Raw genomic sequence first — 23791 nt, forward strand, 5'->3', positions numbered from 1 at the left:
GCAAGCAGGACAGAAGCTTCAAGAAGCAATAGAAACCCATCCTTTTATGGAGGAGTCCTAGAGAAATCAGCACAGTCATTTGAAAAGCCACTCACCCAAGAATTTCCTTAGTCCCCTCCTCACCCAGCCATGTGGTCTCCTATCCATGACCTTGAAGAGAGGTTCCTTATCTTGCTGCCAGTGATGGCTAGGGAAATCTATGCTCAATTAAACAAGCCAATGTTCCTCTTGCACTTTTCACTTTCTCGCTGTCTTAAATAAGCACTGGCTGGACCTGCGGGAGGAGACACAGGACTCTTGCCTATGTTTTTCATCAGGCTAAGCATTGTTGCCCCACAGCATACACTTCAGGGTCTGCTTATTAAATCAACAAAGCCTCTGTGCTCCCCAAATGAACTCCTGATGATGCGATAATAGCAATTACCTTGGAGAATTCCAACTGGTGCAAATCACCAGGAAATGTCAACAGCAGCAAGCATCCAGGCTAAAACAACCCAACAGGTAATTTGATGGTTTATCACCCCAGAAGGTAAAAATGCCAATGGGGCCGAGTGGCCAACGGAAAACGGTTGACAGTAGAAAATAGTTTTCCAGAGCATATCCCTGTACCTTTGAACTTCTCTGTGCTGTAAATTCTTCCTCTCCCTCTAGCCATCTTTAGCTTGGGTAGAGGCAACCAGGGTCTGTATCCATGGATTCAACAAGACCTCAGAAAGAAAATATCTGGAAACAAAAAACAAAACCTTGCATCGGAACAGAGAATGATGATTTCCTGAACAGTATCATAACAACCATTTATGTTTATTGAAAATAAAGTCAGTAGTAGTCCATGTTCAAGCAACACAACCGATGAAAATCACTAAAGAGCTTGCTTACTCAATGACTTCACAGTGTATCACTGGTGTTAGAGGCTCACGCCTGATATCCTAGCTACTCAGGAGGCTGAGATCTAAGGATGGAGGTTTAAAGCCAGCCTGGGCAGGAATGTCATCTCTCAGACTTTTCACTGGTTTTCACACCAGAAAAGTAGAAGTAATGCTGTGGCTAAAAGGGGTAGAGCACTAGCCTTGAGTGAAAGGGCTCAGGGACAGCTCTCAAGCCTTGAGTTCAAACCCCACAAATGACAAAAAAAAAAAAAGAAAGAAAGAGAAAAGAAAAAGTTCATGCACCTGGAAGGGCCCTAGACTAATAGGACAGGCAAACAGAACTTTAGAAGGGACCAACTACCTGAAAAAGGATGGGCCACAGTCAGATGAGAGAGGGAGAAGAGATGACTTGCCTGGAAGCAGGTACCCAGAAAGGAAAGACTTCCTACTTCCTGCTAAAGGAGAAGAAAGTGAGGTGCAGACAACCCCCCCCCCCACTTCTGAGGTTCAATCAACCCCAGAGCTGCATATAGTAAAACTGCTCCATGGAAAATAATGAATCTTAGGTGATGTCTGGAAATTTTGTACAGCCCATAGTTCTCAGCCAATGAGGGACTGGGGAGAAGGACTTGAACATTAGCGGATAAATTGCACTGGCTTTGCTCTGCCTTCCTACTAGATACCTAGCCTGGCAAGGCACCATTGACTGCTAAAGTCTCACTTTCTCTGTACTCTGTGTCTCCACGAGTCCATTCTTGGAGCTTGGATGGACAAGTGTGCTGGCTCCCATGTTGTACTGATGTTATATTGGGTATTAGAAATAATCTAGATATGATTATACAAAATAATGCACACCATTTTATGTAAGCAACTTGAACGTCGGAATTTTCAGTGTCTGTATCCTGAAGCCAACCTCCCCGCCCCCCCCCCATACACATTGAGGGGTAACTCTGTAAAAAACAGAAGTTGTTTTCCCTGTAATTACCAGCTCTTCTGCCACGTCTCCTACAGAGCAGGTATGCTATCCTGCCTGCCCCTCCCTCCACACACACACACACACACACACACATACACACCTCATAATACCGGTCTGTTTCTCTGCTCTTACAGGTCCTGCTGCTTTTATTCTCTCTGATTTGCACATTGTTCTATCCTGATTTTGTCCTTGTCTCTCTCTTAGCACGGGCACTTAGAATCTGCTTTGGATTAAAAATAATAATAGCACTGACTGCTTGGGTCAACCTGAAGCAGCCTAAAGAGCTTGTCATTTCTGCCATCTATCATGTCTGCCATCTGTCCTTGCACTGAGCAGTTCTTGCTGCATCTAACCTTTGCAGCCACATTGGAATCCAGGAAGGACAAGATTGATCAATAATCCCTGTAACAAGAGTCACAACGAACTACCACAGACAGCATCGCCTTGCTCATCACAACCAGAGGCTGTCTGACCATCCCACATTGGTGATCAACCAGAGTCCACTGTGAACTGTGATTCTTGCTAAATAAGCATCTTCTTATCCTCTCCCCCAATCTTCCTTCCAGTTAAACCTGAAGCTCATGTCTGCACCCAGGAAAGTAGACTGCAATGCTGAATTAACTTCTTCCTGGAGTGTGCGTGTGCTGCGTAACAAATGTCTCTCCCCTGCCCTTACCACAGTGTGGTTCTTTATTTGGTGTATTGCGACACATAGCTTGGCCTTACATGTGGAACTCCCGGAGTTGAGCCCCTGGCCTAAAACTTGGTTATATTTCCTTTCCCTGTGTACGCTCAGCCAGAAGATCTTCCTAAACATCAATCAGTCTTGTGCAGATCCCACAGAGAACAGCCAGGCTGCCCCTGCTGGCAAAGCTGCGCAGCCAGAGTGACCCCAGCTCATCCATGCAGCACGTTCAAGTTCATGTGAACAGGAGACTACCCCACCCCAGGGCAGGTAGAGATTTCAGGATGCAGGAATTGGAGGACTACAATCCCTTTGACTTAGCCCCATATGACCAGGATGGTGAAGTGGAGTATACCAGGCAGACAACTGGATCATGCGCTTGTTTCCTGGGGATCCAGGGGAGACCTTTGTGGCACAAATGAATGCTGCCTGCTGCCAGAGGCAAGGTGTACTGTGAACTCCTCAAGCACCAGGAAGGCTAACCAGGAAGGCTGTTTACCAGGCTGATCTGGGCCTGACCCCTGGGCTGCCTGCTCAGAAGCTTTGCCAAGGGTACCAGATGAAAGCACACTTTGGGTCAGGAGGGAAACATGGGGAGAGAAACAAGAGAAGAGGAGAGACTGGTCTCCCCCCAGGACAGTGGTCTGGAACTGGTTTATAAATGGGTGGTTTGGTTTATAAATTTTTGTACCCATCAGAAGACTAAGAGCCAGGATATTTCATAAGAGGAGGTGATCTTTTTCAATATGGGTAAATATAAATGGAAATTATAACATTGTCTTCCTCTCTTCCAGATTCTGCTTTTAGGTCCCAGAATATTGCTTACTTTGGAAGCCATGGTCGCAGGAACTTGGATAGAAATTTTGCTCATCAAGCTCATCACCCCATTTGGGGCCCTTCTTTTTGCCCATGCTTCATCCACCTTTCTGACTCGGTCAGCAACGCTGACCTTAGGATCAAGGTGAGACCTGAAGTCTTCCTTTCCCTTCTCAGTGGCCTGGGGGAGTTGTGGTGGCCATAGCAGGCATGTCCTGCCTTTCCTACCCCATGCACCCCTCAAAGAGCACTGCAGGCTTTGCCTCCTGCTAGCGAGTGAGGAGTTTGGACTCTGACCTCAGTAATGCTCAGTCTTCACCAAGGTGCTGTGAGCCAGGCCTGAGGTGATTTAATGGCCTGTCGTACTACTGGCGACATGCTTTCTCACCTGTAAAATGAGAGGGCTGCACTGAATGATTGCTTGGCCCTTTCCTGCTCTGCCGGGCCAGGCTTCCATAAACCCTGGCAGCACGCTTAGAAGTGCAAGGGAGAGTGGCAGGATGGGAAATGGCTAGGGAGAGGCAAACAATGATTACCAAGTTTCCCACCAGATTGTTCTGCCTGTGAAGACAGACCCAGAATGGCCCAGGCTCCCCCCAAAAAGGTAACTAGGACTCTTGGCCTTGACGTGCTGAGCGGCAGCTATCGGGACCCGTTCCATTGCCTTTTCTGTTAGCCTTCCATGCTTTCCCCCCAAATCCAGGCAGCTCCGCAGCAGCACTGTGGAACTGGCTAAAGGTATAGCCTGAAATGCTATTTTGTTTCAATAAAGGCCATGTGCCATTGTGTGGCATGGAAGAATGAGCATGTTCCATTTTTTTTTCTTTCAGGGGTATGTGTGTGTGGAAGGGGGCACTGTTTTCCAGCCTGCCAGCCAGGCTTACAAGAGGAAAGAAGTGTGCCCTTCCATTAGGAAGTAGACGACTTGGAGAGAGGACACGCACAGAGATGGGGATGGCATGTGTCGGTGTGGAGGTGGGTCAACACAGATTCAGGACTGGAGCCCATAGCTGCAGACCCTTACCACCTTTAGGCCCAAAGACCCCATGAAGCATGGAGAGAGCACTTTTGGGAACATGGAGGGTTGTGGAAAAGATTCCCCTGGAGGAGAGCAGCAGCCTTTGGCAGAGAGACAGGCTGGATGGAAGTGCTCTCTCCAGAGCAAATCTCTCTGGACATTTCTTTTCTCCTTGTCATCTCCCCCTTCAGCTCCCCTCAGGTGGGCCTTTCAGGAGCTGGGGGACAAAAACACTCAGGGATAGTACCTGGGGTAGGGGACAGGTTATTGCACAGGAAGATGTAAACTTTATTTCTTATCATAGATTGCAGTTCTATATTTAAATATAGATGTATGTGTGTGTGTATATATAAGCGGTCATATATGTTAAGTATACACACACACACACATCATTATATAAGAATTCACATTTGAGAGGTTGAATTGGGAATCTTTATTAGAAAGCCAGCAGCTACAAGTGAACACATATCCCGATCCCCCCAAATTTGCAGCCTTGAGTACACGTAATACTGTTAGGAAATGAGCCACAAGGGTAACAGAGTAAAGAAAGAACAAAACAAAGATCTTAACAAACCAGATCAACTCTAATGGAGAGCTGACGAAGGCTGCCATGGTGACCTGACGAGTCAGGAGACAGGAGACAGGGTCCCAGGGAGCTGGCAAGTGCAAAGAGTGTGGGGAGTTCCTGGTACAGATCTGGCAGGTGCAGTAACCTATTGTCTAACTTCCAGCCCCTGCCTCTAGGAATACAGGCATGCCAATCTAGGAATGCTAATCACCTGAGGTGGTGGCGGGGGGACCTCACCTTCATCCACCAAGAAGCCAAGATGGCAACAGTTAGACCCTATTTCAATATCTATGGAAACAATTATAATGCACTGTCCATGAGGGATCTTAGTAAGTCATCTGGGCTTAAAAACTGCCAGAACAAGGTTGAAGTCCTGATTCCCCTACTTGCATCATGTGAGATCGTGGGCAGGCTACTTAACCAACACATGTAAGAAGAGAGACAATAATCCATCCATGGAGGCTTATCCTGGGGATTAGCAGTGACAGTTGAGCACTTCACATAGACTGGATGAATCTTAGGTCCTGGGCATCACCACAGGAATGACGAGTTGACTGTAAGTTCTCCACATAGAAGTGACCTCAAAGCCTAGAGAACCTTCCACTGCCCTCAGCATGGGTTACTGGGTTGCAGTGCTGGATAGGGACTTCTAAGGAGAGCCAGGAACACCGAGAGACCCCAAAGGGAAAGGCCCATTTTTTTCCTGGGAGGATTTAACAGTGATGACCTCTGGCCCATGGGCCCAGGGCTTGGCTAGAGTCACGTTCTCAGGCAGCACCTCTCAGCCCAGACTTTGGTTATTTCTTCTTTGTCCCAGCAATTATCAATAGGATGATTTGTAAGTTACAAGGTGTTTATTGCTCCCAGGGAAACAGTAGGCCAGTTGTCAATAGAATTTACTGAGGAAATTAAGTGACAAAGAAGCATCAAAGCCCAAGGAAGGAATTGGAGCCAGAGGTGGAGGCTGCTAATTGGGCACGTGAGGTTGGTGCCTGCTTTCTGTGGAATCCTTAAGTTCTTTGCAGCTCCTGGAAGCATAGAGCCTGCCCTGCTTCAATGGAGTTGGCCATGCAGTTTCCTCAGCACCTCTAGACATGGCACGAGCTGAACCCAGGCTCCCAAGCTCTCAGTCTGGGGACCCTGACCCATGGATTCCCATCCACGACCATAGATGGAGTTCATGGGGAAATTTGCTGCTGAGCTATGAGGGTTTGGGAAGACAGAAAAAGCAGAAAGCAAGCTCAACTTTAATGGAAAGTTGAAGAGGGATGCCACGGTGATCTGAGGAGAGTCAGGAGACATGGGGCATCAAGAGGACAGAGATGGAGGGTCCTGGATGGGAGTAGAGTTGTCCATAGCTGGAAACTTTACAAGGAGTTTTGGAATGTGCCTTAAGAGTTTGAAGTGGCCAGAAATGGCCTAGTTCTGGGAACCTATTGTATAGGTTAATGAATGTATGGCCTGCTTCAAGGAATACAGGTGCCTGTCACTGAGGGGTGGGGATGGGGGGGTGGGCTCTCACACGGAGGTTAAGATTCTAGACTGCAACAGTTCAGGAAGGTGGGCTTGGTGGGGAGTCAGTGGGGAACAGCACTGAGTTATGGGAACAGCAGATTCTTATCGTGTTCCATGTCCCCAAATTCCTCCAGTAGATGCCTGAAACCATGCATAGTTTCAAACACCATAAAGACTGCAGCATGAACACACAGCACCAGAGTTTACCTGGCCTTCTGTGATTAATACCCCAGGGCCTTCTTAGCAAACTATGTCTGTATTTTGGGGACACTGGCATGTGATACAAGAGTTACTTGAACAAAAGCATTGTGATGTCATGGGGTTCTTAGTCACTAATGGGTGGGTAGCATATCCAGCATGGAAACTCTGGATAGGAGATGATGTATGATCTGGGTCTTGGATGGGTGGACACTAGATTTCCTCTTGCAGATCTGAACAGCAAACGATTTTAAATATTTATGTTGTGTTGTGCAGTGAGAAAATAGAGAAGCCACATTTTGAGAGGTCAAATTTGGAGCTGTTATTGGAGTGCTGGGGGTCTGCAGATGGACTTCTGTCACAAAGAGGCACAGCCCAACAAATCACTTAGCGCTGTTAGAAAACTAAGCCATGAGAGCTGGAGACAGAAATATAATACCAACAAACCAGATTAGCTTTTATGAGGCCGCCGGGTGACTTTGAGGAGCCAGGAGACACAAACAAGAAGGCAGAGACACATGGCCTGGTGGGGTCGCTCCTGGGTGGATGCGGCCTAAATAGGGTCAAGTCAGGGGGGCAGGGTCACAAGAAGCTAGAGGGTTCAAAGAGTCTCAGGAGTTCCTGGTACAGGCCTGGCAGGTCCTCTGGCCTATTGTCCAAGTCCTCTAGGAATTCAGGCATACCCAACACCTGGGGGTAGGGGGGATAGGAAAGTGAATTTCACTGAGTCCCTAGCATCCACCACAATGACAATAGGCACCAGCTGGACCATTATCCATAGCTCACTGTATGGAATTCTCATTTAATATTTTGGATCGTGTCTGGCCAAGGGTGACTAAAACCATGAAACCATAGATGGAGAAAGACTAGTGTATTTCCTCTCCCTCCTCCCCAACAAATAACTGTGTTAGGTGCTTATGGATTCCTTTCCCCAGTCCTGTTTAAGTCTCTGCTCATACCTACATTACCTAGGTAACTAACACACCTAGAGGCAGTTAACTCTCCTTCTCTGAGGTAGGCCACATCCTATACAGCCCTGGTCATGCCTCTTTGGACCATGGAAAAGTTCTCAGGCTCTGAAGTCACGTGTGCATCCACATCTGGCATGGACACACCTTCTCCTGCCCCGCCCCTTCCTTTCTTAACCCCAGTGAGGTTAAGTGCTCTCTCCTTTCCACCTATGTCTCCAAGCTGCCACGGGGGCTGGCAGTTCAAAATAAACTCTTCTTACCTGCCTGAAGGCCATGTGGTAGTCTCTTTTCATAATCTAATTAAAATCTAGCAAACTGATGTCCCTGTTGTTTTGATAAAGCTAGCGGGACTAGGAAGGCTTTTGTTAGGCAGTACAACTTATCAAGATCTGTTTTCCTGGAGGGGTAGGGGTTGTGGTTTGGTTCATTTCTACCTAGGCTCTGAGCTCCTACACAGCTGCAGGAATTGCTAGGGTGGCTCAGGGAGGAGTCAAGGTGTGGCTGGCCCTGGGCATCTGGTCCTCAGATGAGAACCGGCCTCCTTCACTGGGGAAGCGGGCAGGTCAGCCTCCTTGTGTGGACTCCAGGGCTGTGATTAGAAGCAGTTTACCATTGCTGACTGCTTCCTGCAGCTCTGCAGGAAGACACTGGCAATTAAGCCTGGTGCACAGCCTTGAGCAGGCCAGGCGAGCTGCCTGCTCAGCAGGAGCCTTCAGTCCTGGGTTCATTTGCATTAAAATCAGGGCTCTGCTGGCATTGCCGCAGCTCTGCTGCTAGGCTACAGATCAGGCTTGTCACTGGCTTTGGTAACAGGGATCAGGGCCACAGCGGAAGCTCTGGGTGAAAAGGCGTGACAATGTGGGGAGGGAGGAGAAAGGGCTTGGAGATCGTCCTTCAGGCAATGCATGCAGGACAGTACAGGTGCTGACAGTACAAGCGGGAGGGGGGGAGGGAGGGGAAGGGGGGTGGGGGGAGGGGACAACAAAGAAGTTTCCAGAACTTAGGTTCTCAAGTTTTACCCCTGGGGTAAAAGTGTTGGGCAGTCTACAGGAAGACATGTAGCTTCTCTGTGCCTTGGTTTCCTTCATTTAATATGCAGCTGTCTGTGCCATCGCTTCCTTACCTTGCACCACCATCTTCATCTCCATCCTCATCCTCCTCATCCTTTGTCTTCACTGTCCAATGCTACCATCTCCTGGAAAGAGGGGGCCCGTGCCAGGAGCCCCGGGCTAGGTAACTCAGAACGACCATTCATTCTGCATGTGTCATTCCAAATAGGATTTGAGAACAGCTAGAAACATCATTACTAAATTTGACCATAATAAGACAGAATTAAGTCTGGGGGGAGGGAGAGGAGGAGGAGGAGGAGGAGGAGGAGGAGGAGGAGGAGGAGGAGGAGGAGGAGGGTGGGAATCAAGAGAGGGGAAACTCAAAAGCAAATCTCTCCTGCGGTCCTGTCAGCTGATGAGGTGGCCATGGTTTCGAGCTCCCAGCGAACACCATCAATCGCAGAACTCACGGACAAGTAAATCAGCTGCAAAACAGATGAATTTGGAATCTGTCCAAGAGATGGCTGAAGGAAAGAAGGCAGATGCAGAGCTCATGCTGGGCAGTCTTATTTATACTAAGTACAACAGACAGAACTCATTTATGCTGTTTGAAGCCACACAGGAGCGTTATTATCTGTGGGGCCATACATTGGCTGAAAAGGGAGCAAGGGAGGGGCCTCGAGGGTCCTGGTAGCCTGGCGACATGGATGTAGTCAACTACCAATGCCTCAAGCTATTCAGTTACAATATACGTGTCTGTATGTGCATCTATGGGTGCGCACATAGATTATGGAAAACTTAAATAAAGGCTGTTGCTTGGTAGAAGCACAGCTTCTCAGTACGCTGAAGTTTATAAGTAGCACAATAATGACAGATATGAAGAGCTAATCTTTAGTGGTTGCGCCTTCTGCTGCATGAATTTCCCTCATAGCCGTCCTGTGAGGTGGGTAGCATCCCACTTGTACAGATGGGGCAGCTGAGGGTGAGACTGAGACACTGTTTCCTCGGATCTCTTTATGATCTGTGTCCCCCCCCAGTCCCCTCAGCTACAACCCATATGGCACAGGATCTGGCACACCGATGCTCAATAAGTGTTTAGAGTATGGAAGAGGGAGAGGAGGGAGGGAGGAGGAAGGAGCAGAGCAGGAAGAAGGAAAAGAGAAGAAAGGAGAGGGAGAGAGAAGGGAAGAGAGAAAGAGGGAGGGAAGGTGAGCCATGCATGCATTGTCACTAGTCACCCCCACCTTGCCATTTTGAAACCATTTTCATCTCCTCTCTAATTTCTGTTGCACTCATCGGCAATGCCAAACAGTGCATAATTGCTTCTTTTGCTAGGCCTAAAATGTTCTGTCAATCGGGCCTGTGCCTTCAGCTACACAATTGTTTGGCATGATTGGGAAATAAATGAAGAGCTACGCAGTGGCTTCTGGCAGGATGACAGCCCTGGTGGGAGCGGGAGGAGGGGGTAAAGAGAACCTAGGTGGGGGGAGAAGGCTAGGTGCTCCCCCTGACAGCATCCCAAGTGTGCCAATGCTTTGTCCCTTTGATATGGGTGGGTGCTTAATTTTTTTAAATTAGTGTATACTACATGTGCAGTAGAATGGATTTTCTTGACATCTCCAGGTGCACAGAATGTATTTGATCACATCACCTCTTATTTCCTTACCTTGTACCCCACCATCCTCTTCTTGTTCTTCCTGTTCCCTCAGAGTCTTCCTTGGCTTCTTTTAAAATCTTGATTATGCATATGAGAAAACATATGATATTTGTCTGAGTCTGGCTTCTTTTGTTTGATACAGTGGTGATGTTCAGTTCCATCCATCTTTCCTACAAAACAACATGGTTTTGTTCTTTATGGCGGAATGATATCGCATTGTCTACAGATACCATGTTATTTTCAATCCACTCATTCATTGCCGGGCACTAGACCCATTCTGTGACATGGCTGTTGGGTTCAGTGCGGCTGGAAGCATGGGTGTTACAACGAGTAGAGCATCTTTTCACCTTCTGTCCTTCACCTGGAACTCGGAAGTAAGAGTGAACCAATGGCTCCAGTGCACTTTTGCCACCTTCCCACAACCCCAAAACCTTGGTTTTGTCCTGTCCTCTGCATCGACCCTTCCCACGTTGTTTCAACAAAGAACCCAGTCCTGGTTTACTCAGCACAAGGTCTCCATTCAACCCCTCGGGAGCATGTTCTCTTTCTTTTGAGATGACTTACCAGAGGAGGTGTCACCATCTTCCGACTCTAGAAATTCTCCCCAGCTCACAGAACTGCTGGGGGATGGGGGAGGATCGTGTTTTTCTCCACTGCTTGCATTAGACTGAGTCAACATTCAAGGAATAACGAATTATGATAATAATAACTGTGGGAAATTTATTCACTGGCACCAACTAGGTCCAGTGCATGAAGGGAAAACTCGCCATAAATTACACCCTGGGACTAGCAAGCGAGTAACATAGACAAGTTCCCTGGAGAACTCCACATCAACCCATGTAAATGAATAAATCCTACTTTCCTCAGTGCCCAAGAACAGGCTTATTTATGTACCTTAGAATTGACTAAAATCTGAGGGAGGGAATGGAACAATTAGAGCTTCTTCTTTATACTATACGAGGCATTGTCTAAGCTTTCATATGCTTGACAATGTAAGAAAGCAAGAGGGGGAAAAAAAAAAGTCAAATTCAACCTGATAAATTGATTGCTTCCAGATCTACAAGCTGCCAAATAACCCACTTGTATGAAATTTTCCACTTTTCAGATGGCAAACCCAGTCTGGTCTTTCCTCACAGAGTTCTAGCAGAGTCTAGGGTTGATGTTTTAAGTGTTTAGCACAACATAAGGCCTGGGGCTAAAGGTGGACTGTGTAAAGAAAGGGGTCCCAGAAGCACATGGGCCAGATTTGACATGTATCAGTCTTTTACCAATGGAGGTGAAATCCATATTTCAACAGTATGAGTACCCGAATACTAGCCTTCCTGGGACAGGGCTCTGAACCTCTGGACTGGGGTGGGCAGAAAGGTCTGATCTCCTCTCCGTGGGTCATATCTGCTCTCTTCCTTGGAACCTTATCTCCCCACACTATTCCAAATCTATCTATCCCACCCATCCCAGGTCATTTAGTGGGGACAAAAGGCAACTCCATGCTCCCCAAAGGCTCATTTTTGATGCTCAGATACCAACGCCATAGCTCTGAGGACCCCAAGACACCTCATTCACTGGTTACAAAGATGGGGGTCCCCAAGACCTTTTCAAGTAATTCACTAGAGTGACCTACAGAACTGAAAGATGTATTACATTGGCCATGCAGTTTTATAATAAAAAGACGTAAGTCAGGACCAGTGTAAAGAACGGACCTGCAGAACAACATTGGGGCATCCCCACTGAGACCTCTTGGGCACATTTCTGGCCTGAGCTTCCTCATCTGAAGATTCTGATTTGTTGCTTTGTTATTTTATTTTGGGGTGCCAATTCTGGAGCTTGAACTCACGCAAGGGCTGGGTGATGTCCTTTAACCTTTGGTACTCAAGGCTGGCTCTCTACCACTTGGCCCACAGTGCCAGTTTTCCGGTGGTTCATTGGAGCTATGAGTCTCACAGACTTTCCTGCTCAGGCTGGCACTAAACCATGATCCTCAGCCCTCGACCTCCTGAGTAGCTAGGATTACAGGTATGAGACACCAGTGTCTGACTTGGTCTGACATTTTTATGGTGACTTTTCTCTGGGTGTGATTGGTGTAAACACAGGCCATATGACTGTTTGAACTCTGGGAAGCCGGGTGCCAATACGCTGCCCTTTGTAGGATTCTGGACATCATTAAGTTGAAGAACTGCCGCCTTGCCTGGCAGGAAGTGCTCAGCAGAGGTCTGGGGAGAGAATGAATGACCCCTGTGGGGTGAGTGCTCTTCATCCAATCTAGGGAAAGAGGGTTCTCTGTGGGCTCTTTCTCAAATCAGATCTGTCTCAGGGCTGAAGATCGGTCATGTTGGGCCAGAGAGGAATTTCTCTTCTGTGCTCTGAGCCACAGGGTGAGGGCTCTGGGCCCATCATCATGAATTCAGCCCTGGCTGGCTGTATTCAGTGGAAGGTAGCTTTGGGCCCACCTGTCACCATATAGAGGAGGTGTGCAGGGAAATAGAACTACCCATATAATTTCCAGGATACTTGAGCAACTCTTTTTTTGGGGGGGGGGGAGCCTCAATCAGTAATATTATGGTATCTCATTGCATTAGATCTGAGTGGGAGGAGAAATATCTGATTTCCAGCACAGTGCAGAACTGCTACAGGAAGGATTAAATCTAGGTTGGCCTCAGGAAGAACTTTCTGGAACTCTGAAAGGAAGTTCTAGGACAGTGATAGAGATCGAAAGAAATTTGTAAGTGCTTGGATCCAGATAAGCACTATCTGTGGGTAGAGAAATGAAGACCCAGGTCTGAATTCATTTCCCCCGAGGGGTTTCCTAGCCTTGGTGGTATCAACACTTTATACTGAGTAGTTCCTAGTGGTGGGTACTACCCAGTGAATTTTGGGGTGGCCAGCAGCACCCCAATACCATTGTCAGTGCTGAGATCTCCCCGTAGTGACAATGAAAACTAATGACCTTGATGAATGACCCTGGTGGGGCAGGCCCTGTCCGACTGTCCCACAGGATACCCCTGAGGCTGGGAGGACCTACAAGAAGAGCTGTATGGCAAGACCTGACCTGGAACAACAGCGGACAGGGCCCTCCACCCATTGCAAATGCTGTGGATAGACCACAAGCCCAGCCCAAACCTGATTGGTAGTATTTGTGGGGGGCAGGGGTTCGGGGGGTTGGATGACACTGAGGATTGAACTCTAGGACTTGCACTGGTTAAGGCGGCACTTTACCACTAGAGCCATGTCTCCAGTTGTGTTTTGCACTCATTATTTTGAGATAAGGTCTCACTTTATTGCCTGGTCCCCTGTTTCAACGACTATCTGCCTATTTTACACTTTCCATTGTAGTTGGGTTGCTAAGACTATACCATGCTGCCCAGGTGTGCTTCCTTTGAGACAGAGTCTCAACATGTTCATTTGTTTATTTATTTCTCCCTGGAGCTCCTCCTCCTGAACCCAACTTACCCATAGCTGAGATGGGGGATGGGAGGGGGAGGGAGACAGGGTGTTTCTGTGTATGTCTGGGCTGGCTTCACACTCTACTCCTCCAGATCTCATTCTCCCAAGTATCCAAGATTCCAGGCACAAGCTACTGGCACCTGCCTTGATTTGATAGAGTCCCTGGAACCTCAAATCTTTGTGTAGCTGATCCAGTTAAGGAGAGAGCAGAAGTTACACAACAGACTTCCTCTCCCTACCCAACCTCTGTGCAGTGCTAATACCCCAGGTCTTACTTCTGCAGGAAACAGAGGCCAAGATCATAGCTAATGGATGGAAATTCCTACCAGTTCCTCGGTCTGAGTGATTTTCCAGACAGGACTTGTAAAAAGCTTCTCTGAGGAGTCAGAGATGGAAGCAATATTGGACAAAAGGCGGGATTGCATTTTGAACAGTGATGTTTTGTTCTGCATAGGCGTTTTTGCTTGTTTGTTTTGCTTCCATTCATCTTGATTCCGCAGAAATGTCACATTAAAACACTTAGTTGCTGCAATTCTTTGTGTTCCCAACAATGCTGAGCCCAGCCCGTGTAGTGTATCACACAACATCCTGGTATTGGCTTAATGATGTACAATCTGCAGTCCAGGGAGGAACAACGGAGCAAGGGAGCCTTCACGGGGGGGCCTTGAACCCCTGCAGTTACAGCAAACCTCCGCCAGGATTGCTCCATGTACACGGTCCTCACAGAAACTCCCAGTGAACAAATGGTTGCAGGATTCTAGCCATCATTCATTCTTTGGCTCACAAAGCATTCCAAGAGTGTGGTTCATAGGAGACAGTGGGAAGAACTCACAGGCAGGCAAGATAGCTCACACACACAGAACCAGCCGTAGACACTGACCCCAGCACCAAGGGGAGACCACAGCAACGGCGGTTCGTTCAATCTGATCTGCGAGGACAGAAGAGGTCCAAACACAAGATTCATTCTCACCCCAAGAGAGAGCTTGTCAAGCGCGGGTCATGCTCCACATTTGCTAACAAGCCTGCCAGTGTCACCATGGTGAGATATGAGCCGAGGATTAGCTCAGCTCATTTCCTTTCATCATTTAGGTAACAATCAAGGGACTTCTTACCCCCTTCATAGCACCGAGAGAGGCTTCATCCGGATGGAAACAATTAATGAAACGTTTCCCACACAACTCCAGGGTTTAACTGACTTTTTTTTTTTTTAACCATCCAGTCTTTCTTTGTTGTTGAGAATTTTTCTTTGTCGGGGAGATTCAAAGACAGAGCAGAAGGGGAAACAAATGTGAGTCTATCAACAGTGATCTAAGTCTCCTTTTGTCAGATGGAAATAGTGAGGGCCAGAGAGGGCTAGTGATTGGTTGAGCTTGTCAGCCACAGCAGAATACTTGTGATAGTAAAGAATTTGTTGGTAATCATGTGTGTGTGTGTGGAGAAGGCAAGTGTGTGTTCACTTTTCCCAGCGCACAGGACACAGTGGCCCCTTTCTTCATTAAGAAATGAAAACCCAGTGTGGTGGTACATGCTTGTCATTCTAAGGCAAAGACAGGAAGATCTCATGTGCAAGACCAGCCTGGGCTGCGTAGTTAGACCCTGTCTGAAAAGAAGAGAAAAGGAAGTCATCAAATAGCAGGGGATACATCCAGTGGCAACAAATGATTCTCGTAACCCAGTATGTGGTCTATGGTCATGATGGTCATGTGGTCTGTGGTGGGAGATAGAGTTCCTGGGAGCTGGTGCCTGGATTCCCTTCTTCAGGGAGTAGGGTTAGCTCACAAGATGCTACACTGTGAGCAGGCCTCTGGCTCTTTCCCCCAACAGCCCTGAGCTCCTGGCAGTTTTAAGTCTGCCCTCTTCTGCTTACTCTCCCCTCCCTGAGAGAGGAAGGGCAGGATGCATACTGGCTTTTAGTTTTTGACTGAAAGGTTCACCACGTTCAGAAATTCTTGACCATTGACCCCAGGACAATTTGCTAAGCAAATTGCTGGCTGTGCCTTCCTACCACTCTTGCTGCCCTAGGCGTGGTGCCTCAACCCTGCAGAAGGTCTGCTGAGCCCAGAGACATCAGGCTCCTGTTGGCAGTACTGTGTATGGCCTCCTACCCTCAGGATCCGCTCATCTTTGCTGAACTCCCCCAGGGGCCCTCCTGTCATATGGCCCTCTGCCATATCTCATGGAACCTTTCTGTAAGTTCTTCCTGTTTCTTCTGCTGCAGGGCAAAGAGAGGATCTTTATCACTGAAACTAGGGGATGCATTGCAAGTATCTGCAAAAGGGAACTTGAGGCAGTGACTCAAAGCCTGCTGAGTTTCTAGAGATGCCCCTCCCCCCACCTCCAGGCTCCACACTTGAGATCTCAGCCAGAGTGCTTGCACTCATCACCACCAGAAATCCAGGTTTCTGTATGATTTGTCTGAATGATTGTTCCTAAAGTTGTCTGGTATCCTGACATTAATTTATCTTTGAAAAATGAGGTCATTGACTAGGAGTTTGGCCTAGTGGTAGAGTGCTTGTCTAGCATGCACCAAGACCTGGGGTTCGATTCCTCAGTGCCACATACACAGAAAAGGCTGTAAGTGGTGCTGTGACTCAAGTGGTAGAACTTTGCCTCTTCCGGCGGCTTAATTTATTTATTTTTTGCCACCCTAGGGCTTGAACTCAAGGCTTGAGCACTGTCCTTGGGCTTTCTCAAGGCTGAGACTAAAGAAGTTCTCTTCTATCTCCTTCCCTTTTCTTTCTCCACTCTGATGAGATCAGAGGCCCCAGCCCCAGTCTATTTTGTGCAGTGGGGCTGGGTTATTCTCCCAAGCGCCTATCTTTTCTCCCTGTTGGGTAAACGAGAGGAAAAGCCCAGCAAGCAGTACACTGTCCACAGTGAGCAGCGCTCAAATCTCCAATGTCTTCTCCACACTGTATTTTCAATTACCTTCTAACACACCTTCAGGGAGCTCAGCCAAGTGGGAGGATTAGTAAAATAATGAGTTTAAATTATTTAAGCTTTTCTTCCCCCCCTTCCCATCTTTATTCTGTCGTGACAATATTGAATGTAATCCGGGTCCAGATGTGCTGGACGATACATGACAGGTTATGGCTAATAAGTGATCTCATTTGCAAATTAATATGCAAATTCCCCTGGAGCTGAGGATTGCAAAGGTTTGAGCTGGGGAGAGGGAGAAGGACTGTGCCTAAGGAAGAAGCAGGGACAAAGAAGAGAGAAATCTATATGGGAATTTTTGTCTGTGACTTGCCAGTATGATAGTAGCCTCCCTGTGTGTGCTAATGCTGCTCTCTGCAGGGAGGCAAAGCGTCTACGCTGGCCAGGAATCAGCCCCATTTTATAGATGGAGAATCTGAGACCTTAGGCTTCCTAGCATGTTGGGGGCAAGCCTGTGGCTATAAACCAGAGGATCAGACTCCCTGCACCAGAAGGAAGTCAAGAAATCTGTCTTTTTCATGGAGAGTAGCACAAAAGAGGGACTTCCAAAGGCTAGAAGAATCGAGAGGGAAGAATGGAACAAATATAGTCACTATATCCAATGCATTGTCCATATGTGAAAGGGATCTGGTAAATTAAGGGTGTGGATAGGTGGGAGAGTGCGGGGGAGAACCAGGGAAGGGGTGACATTGATCCAGATGCATTGTTCTTATAACTTGAACCAAAACCCCTTTGCACAATTACTTCAAGGTAATTAATAAAATACAAAGAGGGACTCCCTTTGACTCTTAAGTAATGCAATTACTTAATGACCACGTCTGTCAAATCTTGTACCCGGAACACAGTGAATGTTAAATAACTTCCTAAAGAAGTGAGTTGTGTGCATCCTGAGACTGAGCTCTCTCCTCCCCAACTGAGGCTTGGATAAAGTTCCTTTCCTGTCATCTCTCTGACCCTGCAGTCCCTGTCCCCCGCCTTGACTTTAGCTGTGGGATTGAAAGTTGAAAGGGAGCATAGATATTGTCCATTCTAAATGACCCCTGTTGTGGACTATGAGCTCAGGAGGTCTGGAGCCCTCTATTCAGGGTCTGCTCTTCCTTGAGATGGTGCCTACCTATCTAAGCAACCTCCTCCTTTTTTTCACACCATTTTACTTCTACAGTGCTCTGTGTGACCTATGCTGCTTCTTTTCTTTTTCTTTCTGGATCTTCCCTGTTTCTTTTGCTGAAACAATCTATCTCTTCCTTCGGCTTGTCTTCCTCACCTTTCTAGTGTCAAACCTTGACCCCAACATCCCCTCTTCCAAGAAGGCTCCCATGACATGTTCACCTTTGGAATTCCTGCACAACCCATACTTCTCCCATGACTCCCGATTCTGGAGAATCATTGCTTCTCATTCATTAAAAAAAGAAAATATCCCCTCTAGCACAGGCTTCTCCATGAGACAGAATACCATGAGTGTTCCTGCTCTGTGCTGATCTTTGTGCTAAGACTAGCATAGGCTTTTGTCCTGTAGGTCTGATTCATCATCAACTTCACAGGAATGATGGGAAAATTGCATCCCTCAGGAGATTTGAGGAGGGCAGGGGGTAGAGACCCACACAGCTGCAGAGTTTGCAGGAGAGAGGGGTGCTAAGCCTCCTCCATCTGTCTGGCACACGCTCTGTTTCCCAGGACAACTCCTTTGCTTTCAGTCAGGGGGCTGGTGGATTGCATCGTCAGCAATCAGCAATTCAGGAATTGCCCCAGCCCATTTTGAAGATGCTCGAGGAAAAGTAAAATGGGAAAAGGCAAGTATTGGGATAGCTGCAGATGGCCTAGAACTAGTAAGGAGAGACAGGACATAGTTCTTTGTCTACAAGCAGGGCCCAGGGACTGATGCCTGCCTTGCTTCATTAGGCAAGGTTGTCTCACAGGAGCCCTGTTCCCTTAATCGGTTAATCTTCCTGTTGGTTTCTTCAGTGCTATTTACCCTCTCGTCTTTCCCCTTGTCTGGGCTGCAGTTGTTGGCTGTCACTGTAGCTGTGGCTCAGATTCTGAGGCTGTCGGGGGTGGGAGGAGGGGGACTCTGGGATGAAGGGATAGTACATAGGATAGACTGCCAGAGCTGGAGCCGAAGGCAGGGAGGAGGGGCTAGGGAGATTGGCAGGCCACCTTGTCCAATGCGATGGCATCAGCTGCTCATGGCTACTTCCAGCTGCCTTTGTAATTGAAGTTCAGTGAAAGTGAAACTTCAGGTGCTCAGGCTTGCACTGTTTGCACTGATGATGATCGTGAGCGGGCACTTGGGCAAACAGAACTTCTACCACTGCCGGGCACTTGTGGTGACTACTAACTACTGTCATCCCGGCTACTCAGCAGCTGGGACCTGAGAACCACAGTTCAGAGCCAGCCCAAACAGGAAGATCTGTGAGGCTCTTCTCTCCAACCAACCAGCCGTAAACCAGGAGTGAACCTGTGCTTCAAATGAACGAATGCCAGCCTTGAGTGCAGAAAGGCAAGGGACAGAACCCATACCCGGAGTTTAAGTCCCAGTACCAGCACAAAAATCAAATGAAATAAACATTTTCATCATCATCAAGTGGCAGGGGATCTTTATCGGCAACCCCTGCTCAAGGCGTGATCTTTACTGGGGCTTGGTCCATGTCCAGTAAGAGCCACCCCAATCACAGGCCATTGACGTTAAAAGCCAGCCAGCCAACCCAGACAGTGCCATTGCTTCCAAAATGAAATGCAAGACCATCTCACGGAGCACATCAGCACAGAGGAGAGAAGACCAGGAGAAAGGAAGGGAGGAGAGGAGACTCCAAGAGCTAGGGAGGACGTTCAGGAGGCCCAGTCTCCAAGGTGCTCACAGACTCCAGGTCACGTGGCTCAGTGTTTCTACAGACAAGGACACTTTTCTCCACTGTGCCCATTGTGCAGATGAAGACATTTGGCTTCCAGAGGGCTTCGGGAACTAGGTCGAGGCTGTCCTGTCCTTGCCAAACACCAGAACAGATACTGAAGTGTGCGGTGGATGGCACAGGCAGCAGGCACTCTGTGCAGACTGTGAAGTGAGCAGCAGAAGCGATTTTCTGACTGAGAACTGAAAGCCATTTTGCAGCAGAAACAGCAGGTGAGACAGCGGAATGGCAGGAAGCGGAGTGGAGGAGAGCAGAGAGAAAGATCCAGATAAGACCAAGATGGAGACAGGGCAGGTACAAACCACCTGCAGTGGGTTGGGGGGGGGGGTCACCTTCCAGGTCGTTCTAAGCACAGGTGATGGGGGAAACATCAAGTAGATGGTGATTTGTGTGGTGCTCCAGAGTCCAGCTGGTACCGGATGACAAGGCCACCAGGCCTAAGGTGGTGGATAGTGGGGCCAGCTGAGCAACTCCCAAGTTGAGATTCCCCCCTGCGGGTATTTAAGGTGCTCTCCACAAAACCCACCTTGGTGGCAGGTTGGGTAGCAGTCCCGTTATCCACAGTCAGATCTTGACTATTTTCCTTGCTTAAAAATTCTTTTGAGGAAAAATGGATGCTTATTACATCACCATCTGCACTCCAGATGATGCTGGGGGACTGCAGGGATTTGTACCGGAAATACAGTTCTGTCCTCTTTTGACATCCTCTCATTAATACTTTCACTTTTGTAGTTGCAGTGATGCAAGGAAGACATTATGACCCAGGACATGCACCGTACATGTGTGCGCACACACACACACACACACACACACACACACACACACTTTTCCCAACCAGTATTGTCATGAAGACACATAGGCACATTCCCTCTTTGCTTGTTATGTCTTCCCTGTGACTTTCCCTTCACTGGAACCTCCTAAATTGATCCCGCCCACCGTTCGGGGGCTTCTACCTGCAATTTAAGACAGATGCACGGATCCTGATGAATCGCATAAAACCTCAGGCTACCTTTCCCTCTCCAGGTGGGCTCTGCTTGCGTGCTCTTCTTGCATGTTCTGCATAGACTCCAGGGTAGGGTGTCTGTGGAGGGTTTCTGAAGCATTTCAAGAAGAAATCTTACAGCTTCTTCTCAGATAGTGATACAACTGGCTTCCACCCACAGGACAATCTGTTCTTTGCTTGCACTGGAAATTGTGTGAGTTAGGACAATGGGAAGAACCCTTAGAGAGAACCTGGTAAGGCCCACAATCACAGGGCCCTGACACTCTTAGCTACAAGCCTCCATATTTAGGGTCAAATTCTTAGTCTCATTTACATTTAAAAAAAATGTCAGAGAAGCCAGATAACTATTTAAATTCACATGGTAGACAAAGCTAGGCTTATTTTGTTATTGGTTTGGCCTTGACACTGGAATTTGAACTCAGGGCCTTTCCTTTACTTGGCTTCTAGAGGCAAACTCTTCACAAGAACTTCTGAGATAAGCCCAGCTCCTGGGCACAGATGAGTAGAAGACATTGTAAAAGCAGATCTCTCACTGCCATGGCTGTGCCATCTGAGCACACCTCTCACTTCTCTGGACCTTAGCCATTCCAGATGGAAAGCGCAAGTGTTAATAATGTGCCTTCTGTGGTCTAGTCTAGCCCCCTTCTCTTCTATCTCTGCAGCTTCACCAGCAGCCCTCTTGGGATATCTACCCAGGTCACAAGTCTCTGGAGATCAAATTTCCCTTTGGGGGAAACGAGATTTTTGTCCTTGTCATCCCCCTTGACTAATATTGACCAAATGTCCACAAGCACTTTGCAGACTCTGGCCTTGCCCCTTGCCAGTTTCCATGGCCAAGAGGAAAGACAGGTACAGGGATATAGACTCATCACCTTTGACCTTTCCCACCTTCCTTGTGAGATTAATCAGAGCATGGGCCAAGGGAGCTGAGTGTGGATGAAAGTTGGGAGGAGAGAGATGATCAAATCTTTGCCAGAGGTCTTATGGAACAACAGAAAACAAAGTCCTAAAAAATTAGGATTTGTACTTAGAGATTGGAAAGTTCAAAACTCAGTTGTGTTGCTTACGAGCTTTATATGTAAGAGTCAATTCATCAAGATCACTGATGCCCTCATTTATACAGCGAGGGAGTCCCTGGCATATGGAGCTGCTTTTTGATGTATAAATATACATTTGATTACCTGTTGAATAGCAAACATTCAGTAACCAAGCTTTGAGCCATTGTAGTCATTAAAACATTTTTTTCTTAATTACATGTGACAGAAACTGACTGGCTAAGGTAAATGAAAAAGGGACTTTATTTTTCCTGAGCTATTGTGAGATTCTGCAAACAAAGTCAAAGGAATAGCCAACCACCAGGAGGTAGGAGGGAACAGATAACAAACAGGCTCGGCTGAACAGCAGCATGCTACCTCTGTGTGACAGAGCTGGGGTTTGTTCCTGTTGCTCATTTAGGACTAGCAATACGTGGTAAAAGATTTAAAAATAATGAAAACAAAATACTTTAAAAATATAATTATAAGGAGGGTAAGACAGAGGAGCTTGCTACATTATTTTCTTACGAATAATGTGATGTACAAGTTAGGATTTCTATCTCGATGCTGATTTTTCTTTAAGTTTGGGAACAATTGCTTACTTTGGGATCATAACAGTTTGAAAGACCAAACTAGGCAAATGTCAGTCTCAGAAGTAGCTTAGTTAGAAAAGACGACGCTAGAGAAATCTGGCCACTGATTGACGAGCCCTCAAAGGTTATCATTGATGGGTTGTTTTTAAGAAGCGTGTTCAATGAAGCAAGTTATCTCTGATGGATTAGATGGGGACCGCTTACCACGGATTGATTAAACAACGTTAAAACTGGTTCTGCAAAGCAATCTATCTCTGGCTAGAAGCATGAGGACTTCATTTTTAAATCATAGTTGATGGTTTAAAATGATCAATTAAAGGATTTGTGTTTCCAGATTGGAAAACACCCAGTAGATGCCTGGCATAAGAGATCCAAAGTGAGATGGATTACTGTAAATTTCCAGAGCTCTGCACACAAGGAGACAATTCTAAAGGCATCCACCAAGAATGCAAGTCATTACAAAGTAGGAAGAATCAAGGCTTTCCAGAAACAATGGGAAGCCAGGAAGCAATGGACATTGTTAAAAAATAAATAAATTCTGACAGAAAACTACCTTCAATATAGACTTCTATGCCCAACCCAACTATCACCCACATGTAAATGAAGACTAAGATATCTCCATTTCAAACACTTTACTTTGCTTGGATCATTTCTAAGTAATATTTTAGGAAAGAGGCTTGAGCAAAAAGGAAGTGAAAATGTACACTCAGTAGGAAATCTATTTCTAAAGTTGGGCAAAGAAAAGGATGATCCGAGAATGAGAACCATACAGCCACCAGAGAACAATTTATCCAGATGTGTGACCCATGCATGACATGTTGAGGGATTTGTGTGTGATCACACATCAGTGAGACCCCTGCTGCTTTGCTTCTTTTTGGTCTCCAAATCAATTTTCCTAATGGGTATAACCCTGATTCTTATCTGATGTAAATTTATCTTAACTATGTTCTCTGGTTTGGAATGTGACCAAAATGCTACTTACCTCAGTTTCCCTTGGAAGCCTTTAATAGGAACTCTGTATGCCTGTTGCTCAGTTTAGGAATAGATACATAGGTGGTAAAAAGTAAATATAACTTTTTTTTGTTAAGGTGGTAGAGAACTGAGCATGGTAGGGCACACTTATAATTCTAGCACTTGGGAAAGTTGAAGCAGAGGATTATGAATTTGTAGCCAGCTTGGGATATATAATGACTCCTGTCTCAAAATAAAATACAATCAAATAAAAACCCAAGGTGATAGAATGTTTACTCAGAGTGTGAGGGACTGGCAATTATTGGGTAACACGGGGGCTTTTCAGGTCCTTTGGTCTCTCTGTATTTGCAGAGAGCTGGCTCCAGGATTTTCTGTGGCTGTGCCAGGCCACAGTGGTACAGTGTTTGCATAAAGCCCACCCACATCCTCTGTAATTTCATACCAAATACAATGCCAGTATTATATAAGCCATTGTTCTACTGTGTTGTTTAAAGAATAAAGACCCGGAAAATAAAACAAAACAAGAAGTTTTTGCATATTGAATCAACAGATGCAAATGTTTCCAAATATATTTGATCTGCCTTTA

At 46.9% G+C, this 23791-nt stretch overlaps 1 long non-coding RNA gene across 1 annotated transcript; it reads right to left on the minus strand.

Annotated features, from left to right (window-relative positions):
• Window positions 1–9071: 9071 nt before the first annotated feature.
• On the minus strand, window positions 9072–23396 carry LOC150047719 (uncharacterized). The gene is made up of 3 exons (XR_016539229.1): window positions 23216–23396; window positions 10329–10489; window positions 9072–9147 (listed from the first exon to the last, which is right to left on the minus strand). It is a non-coding gene; the product is annotated as an uncharacterized LOC150047719 (long non-coding RNA).
• Between the last annotated feature and the right edge of the window lie 395 nt (window positions 23397–23791).

Source organism: Megascapheus bottae, chromosome 22 (assembly GCF_031878675.1).
Source record: "Megascapheus bottae isolate mThoBot1 chromosome 22, mThoBot2.hap1, whole genome shotgun sequence".
In the NCBI taxonomy this organism is placed as follows: Eukaryota; Metazoa; Chordata; class Mammalia; order Rodentia; family Geomyidae; genus Megascapheus; species Megascapheus bottae.